The sequence below is a fragment of the Meles meles genome, chromosome 1 (assembly GCF_922984935.1).
Source record: "Meles meles chromosome 1, mMelMel3.1 paternal haplotype, whole genome shotgun sequence".
Classification (NCBI taxonomy): Eukaryota; Metazoa; Chordata; class Mammalia; order Carnivora; family Mustelidae; genus Meles; species Meles meles.
In genome coordinates this window covers 213,327,546-213,342,570 of record NC_060066.1, presented here as the reverse complement: position 1 = coordinate 213,342,570, position 15,025 = coordinate 213,327,546, and the positions used below count along the sequence as shown (strand labels likewise).

At 55.4% G+C, this 15,025-nt stretch overlaps 1 protein-coding gene across 7 annotated transcripts in view; it reads right to left on the bottom strand.

Moving 5' to 3' along the window:
• Positions 1 to 15,025, bottom strand: part of NPHP4 (nephrocystin 4) — a 109,514-nt gene that overhangs the window by 57,985 nt on the left and 36,504 nt on the right. The gene's annotated exons all lie outside the window — the stretch shown is intronic.

Sequence of the window (15,025 nt, the reverse complement as noted above, 5' to 3'; positions counted from 1 at the left end):
CCTGGGGCTCTTGGTGTGGCTCTGTGAGCACGCTGCCCCTGCCCGCATCTGCTCCGCTCACTGCTATTAGAACACTGGGAATGACATGTGGTGTGAGGACGCAGGGCGCCCGCGGACATTCAGTTTGATATCATTCACACCTATTTCTTCCAGCTGCGTTTCTGCTCCGAACAGACGGTACATTTCACATATGTGACTCTGTGTGCCTGGGAAACCGGCCAGGCCCGATTTTCTGTGCCTGCCTTCCTCCACCTTCTCTTTCACTGGCCAAGTGAAGCCAATGAAGACACCAAAGAAAACCCGGGATTGAGGCCAGGCCGTTTTCTCAAACACCGTTTTCAGCCTTGACTCAGCGTGTTCTAACGGCACAACCTTCATGCATTCACTCCACATTAAGAATAAAGCCACACTCCAGGCCTGGAACGCCTGCTCAGCTGGGCAGTGAGACTTTCGGCGGGGTTAGGTGCCGTCAGACACCCCAGCTCTGGCTGAGCCCCCAACTGGCAGAGGCCGCGCAGCTCATCAGGGCTCCGGGAAGGCCCGCTCTGGGCCAGAGGCCACGGGGCACTTGGCAAGCAGGACAGACTGAGAGCCCAGGAAGGCACTTTCCAGCCCCAGGGCACAGCGCCCCCAACCAGAGTCATAGTGAAACTGTCCAGCCCCAGGGGCAGGAGCCACCCCGCCTCTGCCAGCTGCCTGGTGCTGGTGGTAGGGCAGGAGGACAAAAAGCTGAAGGCGGTAGGCGGTCCCCAGAGCACACGCACAGCGTTCCTAACGCCCTCCTCACAGGCAGCAGCGAGTGGTCTGCTCCCCTCCGCAATGGGGACAGCAAAGGAATGGGGTGACCTCATGTGGTCTCAACCACCAGCCTCATCCACTGAGCCAGGCAGCCCTCCCCATTCGGCCCATGGGCAAGGGGAGCCGACAAGGAGGGGCGTTACGCTCCTAAAAGGAAGGGAAGCCTGTGCGTCATCCACGACGATAAAAGACATCGTCCTCAAGGAGAGGAAAGCTGAGGGGAGCCTGAGGACACAGGCCATGTCGGAAGCCACAGGAGAACGCCAGGCTCCGGCAGACGAGCTGGGGCTCCCGATGGATCCCACCTACTTGTCATAGCCAGGACATGACGGCACTCGGGTCCGCGAGGCCTCATCACACACGCACACGAACGGACTCTGGCTGGAGCCCAACGCACATGGCTCCACAGTCAGCTGGGGCCACTGCAGCCGAGGGGATGTGAGCGCAGCACCCAACATGGAAAAGGAAGCACATTCATCTCACCCCGGTCAGGCTGTCCAGAATGTTCCTCTGCCCAGCGGTCTCCCATCCTACCAAGTCCTTGGTCATATGGGATGAGTCCAGAGTCAGCGTCTGGCCCTGAATCAATGTCTCCTCCTGAGGCCCCATCCTAAGTGGACCAATCTCACTTCCGCGGGGCCTGTTGTGAGCCCAACTTCCAATCACGGGCTAGGCTACCCCCCCTCTGCCCTGGCCACCCTGCCAGCCCAGTGAGAACATCCTGGGGGTACGAAGAACTGGCAAAGTAAGACGTCTACGCGTGTGACTCTGCCCAGCACGCCCGAAACGTGCCAGGTGCGCAGACAGCCCTGCCGCTCCCCGTCCCGCTAGCTGGCGGCGGTGACATCAAACGGGCTGAGGACAACAAGGGGACTGTAAGTCCACTGCTCTTTAAAAACATCTCTGGGGGCACCTGGGAGGCTCAGTCTGTTAAACACCTGCCTTCAGCTCTCGTGCTCTTTCTCTCAAATAAAATTTTTTTAAAAATCACTACAATTGTATTAGAAAACTGGCCACTAAAAAACACTCTGCAGATTCCAACATCTAGACTACTTTGGTAAACAGCCGCCTCCTTAGGAGACCCAGGTTAGGTCACCACTGGGTGGCTCAATGGGTTAAAGCCTCTGCCTTCGGCTCAGATCATGATCCCGGGGTCCTGGGATCGAGTCCCGCATCGGGCTCTCTGCTCGGCAGGGAGCCTGCTTCTCCCTCTCTCTCTCTCTGCCTGCCTCTCTGCCTACGGGTGATCTCTGTCTGTCAAATAAATAAAATATTTTTTTAAAAAAAGACCCAGGTAATTACGGGATCAAAAGTAAGATATGTCCAAGCTGTCATGCTGTTTGTGCCAGTCCTTCCAGTTTAATCTTTCAAATTAGGTGATTCCGATCTGCAGTCTTCCAATTTCACAGTTCCTTTGGTTTCCTGGTTCTCGATCGATAACAGCCCTCCCCGTGCGGAGTACTTATCGGTCACACACATACCCGCTTCCCCTCGCTTTTGTCTCTAACAGCTCCAACAAGACGAGACCATCCACGAGTCGATCCTTCCTTTGCAAAGCTTTCTGCACAGGCAGGGCTCGGTGCGAACGTGGCTGCCACATATTAGGCTGTGCTCTCTTCCACCAGGCCGGGCTGACCCCTGCAGGCGAGAACCTGCCCAACCCTGCGCCTCGGATCCCCCAAGCCTGGTCCCCAGCTCTGAGGAGGTCAGGTGCATCCAAGCGCCTATTTGGTCAGCGTGACAAGGCTCCTCCTGCCGGTGAAGTCTAGTAGTTGAGATAAAGTCAGTTACTTCATAACATCTTCTCCTGCCCAACTGGGTTTACATTCATGAAAAAACAAAAGGGAGAGAGAGAGAAAACCATTGAATTGTTCCCAATTTCGACTTCTAATGATAACAGCAAACAAGAGGCCGAAGGAGCACACGGGAGCGTAAGCCAGGTTTGGGGAACAGAAGGGCCACACCAACATGCCCCAGGCAGAGCCCAACAGAGAACCCTGATGGGAACGCTGTAACCCGACTCCCTGTGGGGGCTCCACGTGGCTTCAGAAAGGCAGGTCCCCAGCCTAAGCCCTGGACGCTGCGACGGTGACCTGATTTGGAGAAAGGGTCCATGCAGACGTAATTAAGTCTTACGAGATTAGGAGATCTAGATTATCCAAGTGAGCCCCAAATCCAATGACCAGTGTCCTGACAAAGCAGGACAGAAAGAGAATGGAGACTGAGACAGAGGGAGGCTACGTGCAGGCAGAAGCTGCAGCGACAAGGCTGCGAGCCCAGGGGGGACCGCGGCTGCCAAAACCTGCGAGAGGCAGCAGGGATCCTCCCCTGAAGCTTCCGGACAGAAGCCAGCCCCGGGCTGGGTGCAGGCGCGTCCAAGAACACCCACCACCAACGTGGGCGGCGGGGACCAAAGCCCGTCCTGCAGAGGGGCAGGCATCTGAGATGGGCACGTGAGCGCAGCCAGAGCTCGACGACCAGCAAGGAACAAGGCTGGCTCCAGGTTACTCGTGTCCCAGTGGTCTCCGTAAAGGATACCGGGTCCTTGGCCACTGTGGCGCACTGCACAAGGCCCGAGAGCCTGCAAGGTGAAGGGTCAGGAGAGAGACAGGCACCCAGGGCCTGGGTGATACCACTGCACAAAGCAAGGCTCACGGGACAGGCATCATCAGCATGAAGTCGGCCTTCCAGAAACCGGTCAGTTAGACGCCAAAACCGTTTGTAAATCAGACGGACAGTGAACGTAGCAGCAACTGCAGCTAATTTCCTTCCTACACACTCACCATGCAAAAGGAAACCCAACGACACATAATTACTCACTAAATCTGCCCGTGTATGACAGTACGTGCCATTTAAAGGCACAGCAATCATTTGAAGGACGGTACAGTCAGTTCGTTCTACTGAGTGGAGTACGTGCAAACACACGCACGAGCGGTGACGAACGGGAGTGCAGTCTGAAGAAAGCACCATAACGTGGGACAACACTTCATCCTGGCTGAAAAGGTCATAGCACTTTGGTCCTCAGCAAGAAAGGTGGTCACTTGACAATGAATTAAAGAAGCAAAGGCGAAATGGTCCTGAGCTTGGAGCTGTGCCTGGAGAGGGGGACAGGCATGTGGCCTCCGGGCCTCTGGAGGTAGACCACGGAGCCCAGTGGCCTTTGCACGTGCACCTGCTTCCTCAGGAAAACCTGCCCCTTGCCTTGTTCCGCTTCTCCCCTTCTCCACCTGGGTCCGACAGTGTCCTTGACGGCAGGGCTCAGGTTTGGCGGCCTGGCGGACTTCCTGCGGGCACGGCCCTCCAGTCCTCAGGGCTGGTTCCCCACAGGTCAACAAGGGTCTGCACAGGTCTGGAGCAGCCGCTACTGCAGAGAAGGGCTGTGCGGGGCCCGTGCTGGTCCTTCCGTGAGGGGGGCCCAGGGGCCCTGGGGGAAGGCAGCCCTCTTCAGGAATCAGCACTCCAGGAAAGGCTGTCTGTCTGCAGCCGTGACCCACCCAATCCCATCCCCCCATCGCCCCCACTGCCCCACCCCCATCCCAGCCCTGGAGGCATCGCCTTGGGAGGGGGAGAGGAGAGCAAGAGCACCAGCAAGCCGGGAGACCTGCAAGAAAAGAGGAAGGCGGGCCTGGACAGCGGAGCCTCTGCCCCGGGAAGACAGGGTTTACACTGGGGACGTGGGAAAGGGGGACAGGTCCCTCCGATTATTTCCTACAGCGCGACTCACGTGTGAGTCAGTCCTCACCTCAAAACACAGTTTCATTTAAAAAGCAGCATGTGGGGCGCCTGGGTGGCTCAGTGGTTTAGGCCACTGCCTTCGGCTCAGGTCATGATCTCAGGGTCCTGGGATCGAGTCCCGCATCGGGCTCTCTGCTCGGCAGGGAGCCTGCTTCCCTCTCACTCTCTCTGCTTGCCTCTCTGCCTACTTGTGATCTCTCTCTGTCAAATAAATAAATAAAATCTTAAAAAAAAAAAAAAAAAAAAAAAAGCAGCATGTGGTGTATGACAAGAGCTATGGGAGGCGCTGGTAAAAAACGCAATTGTCCACAGGACACAGCCGGACTGTGAAGTGAGCAGAAGCGACGGGAGGAAAGGTCCCGGCGACACCAGCAGCGCAGAAGTCAAGCACCAAGGAGCAAACGCGATCAGCTGTTCCAGGGCTTGAGATCCACATTTAAACCTCAAAAATCACTCCTGAAAACACAAGAACAGGTCGGAAAAAATGGAAAGACTTGCCTCGTTCTTGGTCAGGACATGGGAACGCGATCATGACATCAACACCCCCCACGTTCACGTCCACGTGTGACACAATCCCAGCAGTAACGCCCGCGAGCTCGCCCCTGAGCGTGCAGAGAGACACACGCAGGGAGAGTGCGATGGCGGCAGGAGCAGTGGCAGCCGCCCTCCCGGGGGACCCATGCCCACCGCCCGGGCACAGGGACACGCAGAGCGGCGCACACTGACGCAGACAAATGCCCGAGCAGAGACCCGGGTCGCCAAGAACAGGCACCAAAACCAGCGGCATGTGGGGGCTCTTTAGCAGGTGGCCCCGGGCAACAGGACAGCACAGGGTGAGGCCCCACGGGAGGAAGGATGGGCTTTCCAACGACGACTCAAAGCCACGTGCAGCGCGAGTCAGCACGGGCCGATCTGACTGCAGTGTAAGGGCTTCTTTGTGGCCAAGAGGCCATGGGCTGAAGGTTGGCATCCCCAAGGCCCCCAGGTCAAAGCCCTAAGTCCCGGTGGGATGGCACCTGGAGGAGGGGCCTTCAGGAGGTGACTAGTCCTCTGAAGGCTGGGGCAGGGGGAACAGTGTCCTTGCAAGAAGAGGAAGAGAGGAGACCTCCCACCCCTACACACGCACACACGCACACGCACGCACACACACATCAGCGCATGCACACACACCAGGGCACGCACAAGCACACACACACATCAGGGCACGCACACATAAACACATGCACACGCACCAGGGCATATGCACGCACACACATCAGCGCACGCGCACACACATGCACGCACACACACATCAGCACACGTGCACACACATCAGGGCACACATGCACACACCAGGGCACGCACACGCACATCAGCACACACATGCACGCACACCAGGGCACGCACACACACGCACCAGGGCACGCACACATACACACATGCACACGCACACACCAGGGCACACATGCATATACACATGTAACACACGCACTCACGCACACATGCATGCGCGCGCACACACCAGGGCAATGGCTGCAAGGTCTGGCCTCACCAGGAACGAAACCTGCAGCCCCGTGACCTTGGTCTTCAGGCCCAGCGCTGGGAGGGCTACGTGTCTGAGTTCACAGGCATTTCGTCACAGCCGCCAGAGCAGAGTTGGATGTGGCCAGAAACAGGCGTGTGGGTGAAAAGGCAGACGGCCAAGTGGGAGGGAGAAGGCCTCCCCGAGCGCGACGCCCTCCCCGAGAGCACAGGACGTGAGGAGGACCTGCAAGTGCACACCAGGAAAGCGGGCGAAGGCAGGGACCAGATGACCCACAAACAACCACACGGTCGGCTCCTCTCACGGTCACTCACCTCAAGGCCGCTTCGCCCCCCCACCCAAGCAGCAGACCCCAGAGCCTGACAACACCACGGCCGGCAAAGGCCACCCCCGGCCCTCGGTCCAGCAAGACCTCCTAGGCACGCGGCACGAGGCCAGCAAGCGCGTAGACGGCAGCCCCTGCACCGCGTCCAAGGGCAAGGCCCCGCTGAGGGCCGAGCTCCGCAAACGCAGGAAATGCATGAGCAACTGTGCAGCGCGATGGAGTGAAGGTAGCTGGAGGAGGAGGGCGAAGCGATCTGTGGCCGGCCTGGTGTGACAGCGGGGACAAATGCGGAGTCAGCCCCCGCACGCTGAACGGGAGCCAAGAACACACACGCGCGTCCCCTTGCGCCCACCCACGCGCAGCAGCCCGGGAGAGACGGCCCTGGTTCCCACCCGGGGCTGGGACAGTGGAAGCGACAGGGACACAGAGGGAGCGACAGGGACACAGAGGGAGCAATGGTCTTCTGAAACCACCTCTTGGCAGAACTACACATTCACCAATGAAAACTAAATGACTAAGGACGGGAGGGGAAATAACCACACAGCTGAAGGCAGAAACAGGAGGGCCTGATGTGGCCAGAGTGAGTAGCAGGGCCACCCCGCCGGGACAAGGCCGAGGGGCTCCGAGACTCTTCCAGAGCCCTAAACTCAGGCCGGGAGACCCGCGTCTCTCGGCAGTGACGGTGGAGTGACCCTGCGCAGGGGCTGACATGCGGGGAAGGAGGGAGGGCCACATGCCAAAGGAGGCTGGAGAGCCCTGCCAGATGGCCAGCGATCAGCAAGAACTCCAGGCCTAAGCCGGGTCTGTGCACACAGAGTGTGTACACATGTGTGCTCACATGTGTGCCTGTGTGTCTTCACAGGTGAGTTTCCCAGCTCTGCCCACCGAAACCAGAGCTGGGGAACAAAGACACACCTAGCACCCAGATCCAGACATGGACGCATCCCCTTTAAAGGAACCAGGGCTGGGCTGCCCAGGTGACTCAGGCAGTTAAGAAACCCACTCTTGATTTTTTTTTTTTTTTAAAGATTTTATTTATTTATTTGGCAGAGAGAGACACAGTGAGAGAGGGAACACAAGCAGAGGGAGTGGGATAGGGAGAAGCAGGGTTTCTGCTGAGCAGGGGCCCTGATGCGGGGCTCCAACCCAGGACCCTGAGATCATGACCTGAGCCGAAGGCAGAGGCTTAACCCACTGAGCCAGCCAGGCGCCCCCCTCACTCTTGATTTTAATTCAGGGCACAATCTCGGGGTCCCAGGACCTAGCCCACATCAGGCTCCGTGCTCAGAGGGGAGTCTGCCGGAGACTCTCTCCCTCTGTCCCTCCTCCCACTTCTCTCTCTCTCAAATAAATACATACATCTTTTTCGTAAATTAAAAAATCAAAATAAGTGAATAAAAAGAACCAGGGCTCATCAAAAACAAGGAAAATCTGAGACACTGTCACAGTCCAGAGGCGCATAAGACCCAATGACCCTGACATGTGGCAGCCCGGGTGCAGTCCTGGGACAGAGAAGGCCTTCAGGGAAGGAAATGCAACTCAACCACGGACCGAGGTTGGTAACCATTGACTAACACCGCTTCATCAGTTGTGACAGACGCCACAGTAACGAGGCTAATCGCAGCGGAACTGGGGACAGGTGTGTGGGATCTCGTATCATCTACACAGTTTTTCCGTAAATCTGAAACTTTTCGCAAAGAAAAAGTTTACTGAGTACAAGGCAGAGGTGGGAAACCACAGCTCTTCCCAGGACGACTATGTCGGGGCTGGAGCGGGGAGGATGCCGGCTGAGCCCGGGGCATCTCGCCCCGCCAGAATGTAGGAAACTGCCCCGAGAACAGAGCGTGACAGAGGGCGTCACAAGGACACAGCCTGGAAGGACCGTGGACAGCTCTGGGGCCACCTGAGCACTAAAATAACCAGGGACAGTAGTTTGTTTTTCTTTTTTTGTTGTGTTTTCAAAGGTGTCCTTGAGTCCATCCCAACGTGGAGCTGGGATCCTCACTCTGAGAGAGGCAGCAACCGAGGCCAACCAGGGACGGTCAGGGGACGGCCTTAGAGGCTCTCCCCACAGACTGCCTACTAGCCGCAAGGGCAAAACCAGTAACCATCCAGTGGCGACATCACACAACACCTGACCAAACTAAGCAGGCCAACAGGACCGGAGGGACAGCACACCCCTCTGACGCGGGATCCTGAGGGACACACCCACCCCTCTGCTGTGTCCCAGCTGGGATGCAGACGCTGACTACATCAGGAGGAATCATCAACCAAATCCAACAGGAGGAGCACACGCTTTCAAACATTTCTACCAAAATCTAAACAGAACTTACCAAAAACCCAAAAAAGCAGTCCAGTCAAGAAATGGGCAGAGGACATGAACAGACATTTCTGCAAAAAAGACATCCAGATGGCCAACAGACACATGAAAAAGTGCTCCACATCACTTGGCATCAGGGAAATACAAATCAAAACCACAGTGAGACACCACCTCACACCAGTCAGAATGGCTAAAATTAACAAGTCAGGAAATGACAGATGCTGGCGAGGATGCGGAGAAAGGGGAACCCTCCTACACTGTTGGTGGGAATGCAAGCTGGTGCAGCCGCTCTGGAAAACAGCATGGAGGTTCCTCAAAAAGTTGAAAATAGAGCTACCCTATGACCCAGCAATTGCACTACTGGGTATTTACCCTAAAGATACAAACGTAGTGATCTGAAGGGGCACGTGCACCCGAATGTCGATAGCAGCAAAGTCCACAACAGCCAAACTATGGAAAGAACCTAGATGTCCACCAAGAGATGAATGGATAAAGAAGACGTGGCCCATATATACGCATAGGGGAAAGTCAGCCATCAGAAAGGAGGAATACCTACCATTTGCACTGACATGGATGGAACTAGAGAGTACTGTGCTGAGTGAAATAAGTCAGTCAGAGAAAGACAATTATCATAGGATCTCACTCATATATGGAATTTAAGAAATAAGACAGAGGATCACAGGGGAAGGGAGGGAAAAATAAAATAAGACAAAATCAGAGACGGAGACAAACCCTAAGAGACTCTTAACCATAGGAAACAAACTGAGGGCTGCTGGAGGGGAGGGGTGGGGGATGGGGTAACTGGGTGACGGGCATGGAGGAGGGCACGTAACATGACGAGCACTGGGTGTTACAGGCAACTGATGAATCACTGACTACCTCTGAAACAAAAAAATTTTTTTTTTAATTTCTAAAAGGAAGGAAACTATTCCTATTTAAAAAAATAATAAAAGTCAGGAAAGCCAAAGAAAGGCTGTGGAGCTGCTCCAGACCAGAGGCGGCCCCGGAGGCAGGAACTCTACCACCTCGTGCCCTGTCCTGGACAGCAAGGCTATCAGGGACACGCGGGTCACCAGCAGGCTGGGACTGCAGCGGAGATTACGGCCCCACTCGCGGCTGAGCCCGGCAGGCTGCGGTCTGCACCCACGGAAGGGCACCCCGACTTCGGAAATGCACACTGAAGCATCTGGGGTCAGGGGCCATGACGTCATAATCACTCCCAGAGAGATCACAGAAAATACAGGTGGACCTGTGCGTGCCTATGGAGGACATGGAGAAGCAGACACGAACCCGCAAGGCGAGGCAAATCAACGTGGCGGGTATGGACCTGCGCAACTGGCGAGGCGCAGACCAGGAGTCCCAGTATCTCCGTAACATGCCTCTAAGTCTGAAATCATGTCCAGACAAAGAGTTTTTAAAGAAATTATACAAAGTCTTACTATGCCTTTTCTTTTTTTCAAGAATAACATTAAGAATATGGAACGGCAAGTGAGAGGGTGCAGAAAAATATTTGCAATCTATGTATCTGATGCAAGATTTATAGCAAAGATATATGAAAGGAACTCCCATCTACCCAATAATAAAAAGACACACAAACCAAAACAATGGCCTGGCCGCATCATGAAGGACGAGTAGGGATGGCCAACAAGCACAGAACACGCACTCATGCCTGGTCATCGGGGAAAGGCAAATTAAAACCATGTTCACGCCTAGGAGAAAGGCTGAAGCTAAAAAGACAGATGAAACCAGAAGCTGGTGAGGGCGTGGAGCAGCCGTCCTTCGCCAACAGCCACAGCGCAAACACTTAGGAGAAACAGGCTGTGCCTGGAAAGGCAGCGTAGATCTACCGAGGACCCGGAACGCGATCCCACGGCCCTCGGCAACAAGAAGTAAAAACAGGCGTCCACAGGGACTTGCCCCAGAGCATATAGAACAGCTTTATTTATTAGATGGAGAAGCCCACCAACAGTAACATGAAAAAAGAAATTTGCAAACCACATTATCTGATAAAAGAGTAACACCCAGAACACGGAGAGAAGTTCTGAACCCTGCAACAAACAACAAACCCCCCGACCCAAAACCAGGCAAAGGACTCAGACAGACACTCCCCCAACGAAGATACAGGCCAGCAAGCTGGCGACGGACGCTCGGTGGCACTGACCGCCACGGAGACAAATCCAAACCACAGCGCGACACCACCTCACCCCCTTCACACGCCGGTTTTCAACAAAGCCAAACAGCGAGGGCTGGCGAGGCTGTGGAGGAAGCAGGACCCTCGCGCAGTCCGTGGGAATGTAAACGGACGCAGCCACTGTGGAAACCAGTGTGGGGCTCCTCAAAAACACGAAAAATACAATGACCACACGAGCCAACAATGCTGCTTCGGCTGCCCAGAAGGGCCGAGGAGGGGTCTCGAAGGGATACGTGTGTGCGCGTGTCCGGGTTAGCGTTATCCACACCGTGTGGGATGGGGAAGCCACCCAGGCCCACCAACGGACAGCCAGATGCGCAGAACTCCGACGCGCGAGACGGCCATTCTTCAGCCATGAGAAGGAAGTTCTCCAGCACGGCACACCGTGGAAGGGCCGTGAGCACGTAAGTCTGAGTGAAAGAAACCAGCCATGAAAGGACAAATACTGTACGATTTCACAGGACGTGCCTTCTGGGGATGGACGAGGTGACGGCCCCAGAGCAAACGTGAACGCGCTCGATGCCACAGAGCTGCGTGCTCGAGAAGAGTTAAGATGGAAACGTTTGTGACACGGGCATTGTTTCCACGAGAAAGAAAAGACATCAGGGGGAAAAATGTGAGAAAGCCATTGCACTATACCCTTTAAAACTGTTTTAGGCTGTGTAAATTTCTTAGTAAAATATTTTTGAAAAAGAAAAACCAAAAAAACAATTTTCAAAAAGTCAGTGAGTTGATATCTTTCCTAAAGCTATAAGGGGAGCCCAACATTCAGGATAAAGCAGAAGACTCTGCGGCAGACCTCTTCTCCATCAGCGTCCACGCATGTGGCAGGGGGGCACTCAGCCCCGCCGGCTCCGGGACACTGAGGGCAGAGCCTGGGCTGAGCGGGCGGAAAGGCGGCCACGCTGTATGGAGGGCAGCGTGCTCCAGGGGACAAGCCAGGTTATCCTGAAAGAATTCCAAAAAACCCTCAAGACTTTTATATTTCCAAGTTCTAAATGTTGAAATGGACATCATTTTCAGAATAAATCAAGGCATGATATTTCTGTGCCAAATACAGAACATCAAAGTATTCAGCTCTGAGGACCAGGCACCTGGCAAACACTCTGATCTTTGTTATATGGGCTTGTTCTGTCAGAGAACATTAGAACATACATAAATAATAAATTAGCTAATATTTACCTTCTAGAGATCTGGAAGTTATTTTGCTATGTGACGCCACGAAAAGGACTGTTTTATCCCCTGGCAGGCCCCTGGGGATCCGCACTTATTCTCACCTAAAAATGCACCGAGGACTCTGGGTCTGGTTGTTTTTACAGCTGCCTTCATTCTGTCATTCTCTCACGATTGAGGGCGTCTGCTTTGTCAACGTTACCATCAGCCAGCACGGAGGGAGCCCACACCTCTCTGCAAACAGGCCGCCTGATGCGGGCACACTGCCCCCACATGCGGGCACACTGCCCCCACGCACCCTACCTCCCAGAGGGGAAAAGTGCTTCCTTCGGCTCTTGGCAGCTAAGCCAAAGACAAATTCCAAAGGGCTTTAGCTGTTCTGGCTACCTGAAAGGTGTGCAGACTTCACAACAGATTACCAACAAGGAGCGTGCCTTCTCAGTCTTTCTCGTCTGTTTTTCATGACGACCAAAGTACTGAGGACCCAGAAACTGCTCTCGGACTCAGCTGACGGGGTAGAAACTGGAAACCCTCTCAGCCCGATGGTTTCTCCCCATCTGCCACCTGCAGGGGCGAGCCTCACAAGGGGCCTCAGGAGACAGAAGCTTCTGGCTCCTGGTCTGACACGCCGGTGACACAGGCCCGTTGTGTTACTTCAAGCGTCAGGCATAAAAGGGCACGAGACCTAAGGAACGCATCTTGAGAACAGGTCTCGGCAGCAGAGGCGGCATCCGTGAGGGAGAACGCTACGGCGCCCTTGTGCGGAAGACCTGGCTCAGAAATCATTTTCCGGAGACAAGCACATTTAGTTTTCGGCTCTTCTACTTCTGATTCTGTAAAGTGCTCGGGAATCGGGTGCGCAGGCCGACTGGACACTGTGCGGCAGCAGACCATCTTGTGACCAGGACACCACGGCAGCAGCCCGTCGTCTGGGGACACGTGTGGACCGCTCACGGAGGCAGCGACGGGCTGTCCAGGACCGAGTGACGGGGGCCAAGGGGCAGGGGGCAGGAGGAGCAGAGACAGGCACCCTGCCAGGTCCAGGCTTCTCTCTCCCTTCATGTTTGAAATTTCCCATAATGAAAGAGTTAAAAGAAGAAAAGATCATACGCGCCACAACGTTCACAGTAATCACAGCAGACAGTGACTGGAATGTGCCTCAAAGTCAATCAAAATGGGTTGTAGGAGATGGTGTGGACAAAACAGGATTGGTCACGTGGTTGGCTGAGCGAGCTGGTTCATTTTCCTATGCGGTCTGCCTCAGTTTACCTGTGACGTGTCCACCGTGGGACACTCTCTCACAGGGACAGAAAGGGAGAAAGAGACTCTCAGGCGGGAGGCCAGTGAAGTGCATGCTCCGTGACTGCCCGCAGAGGAACCCGGGCCGTGCTGGCTGCGGCTGTCCCCCGCACCCCAGGCCACACCCCCAACTCACGGATACTCCTGGAGAAGGACAAGGGCCAGGAGCACCCCTGCACCCTCCCCTCCAACGTGGATGCCCATCTGACTCAGACTTGCCCCCGGGGTGCACGGCCCCCTGCTGCTCCACGCACACAGCAGGCGTCTGTGCGGACCACCCCCTCGCGGCTGCACTGAAGAAAGCGCAGCCGATGGCCACACCACGACATCCAACATCCCGTGTCAGGAGAGACCTCCGCGCCACAAAGAACCGATGAGCCGTTACACGCCGCCTTCCAAAAGCTCCGGGAAGCGGCAACCTGTGGCAAAGCCACGCGCTGGGTAAGCGTTTCCGGGAAGCGTTCACAAATAACAACAGAGCGCCACGTGACACATCAGTTTCCACGTACAGACCCCGTAGCTGCCGGCAAACTGTAATCTAGCGTTCGGAGGGAACTCTCTCTCCACGTACGCGAGACGCCGGGGCGCCAGGCCCACGGGCAGCTGGGCCGACTCCTCCCTGTCTCCTTCCCCGGGCAGCCCTGGGTGCCGGCCCCAAAGTCCCTCCCTCCTGGTAGAGTCCGCCCCAAGCCCGGGGCGCCCACCCCACGCCACCAGGCGCGCTCACGCGGCTGCAGTCCGGCTGCCATGTCTGGTAGTAAATAAAGAAGAGCAGAGCTGCGAACCACAGCTTGACTGCAACGATGGTGACCGCCTGTTCAGCCACAGTCAGGATGCCTGCCTCTGGATCTGCTCACCTGCTCAGGACTCTGGATCCTGCTGCCCTGAGCTGTGCACGGCAGAGGGCAGATGAGAACACAAAACAGCACCTCTGCTCGGCACCGCCTTCCCCCTCCTAAGGCTCGCCCCAAGACCGTCCTCAGCCCTGGCCCTCCAGCAGCGGCGCCACGACGCTGCCGGCTAGTCCCCAGGGCAGGCGCCTTGTCATCCTTTTATTTCAAATCGACATGTTAAACTGACATCTGCTTTTGCAAACAGAAGACCGAATCTTAAGTACAGCCTGATCTGAGGTTTCCAAAGCGGCCCCATCAGTGATGTGAATGTCACCTCTGCGCTACGTGCTGAGCCCCAAGTGACATGGGGCTGAGGGACTCCAACCCCCGCGCCGTCCAAAGCTGCAGTAACTTTCGACTCCTCCAAAAACGTATCTCCCAACAGCTACAGTCTGACCAGAAGCCTGGCCAGTAGCAGGAACAGTCGACGAACACGTTTCATAAGTAGTAGGTGTTACATGCTGTGTTCTTATAATAAAACCAGCCGGCAGAAAGAAAATGCCGTTAAGGAAAACCATAAGGAAAAAAACACACTTACATACTGTATTTACCAAAAAAATCTTTTTGGCTGTAAATGGCCCTGCGCAGCTCAAACCTGCGTCGCTCAAGGGTCTTCTGTCTTCTTCCAAGTGAACCGCACAGACTCTTACGTAGTTACGAAACGGACACGCCAAGTTCACGGTAAGAAAACACGTATCACTTGTGCAGACTCAAGCTTTACTAAGGATCCTATGAAAACTACATGAAAGTAGACTCATTCTTCAAACAC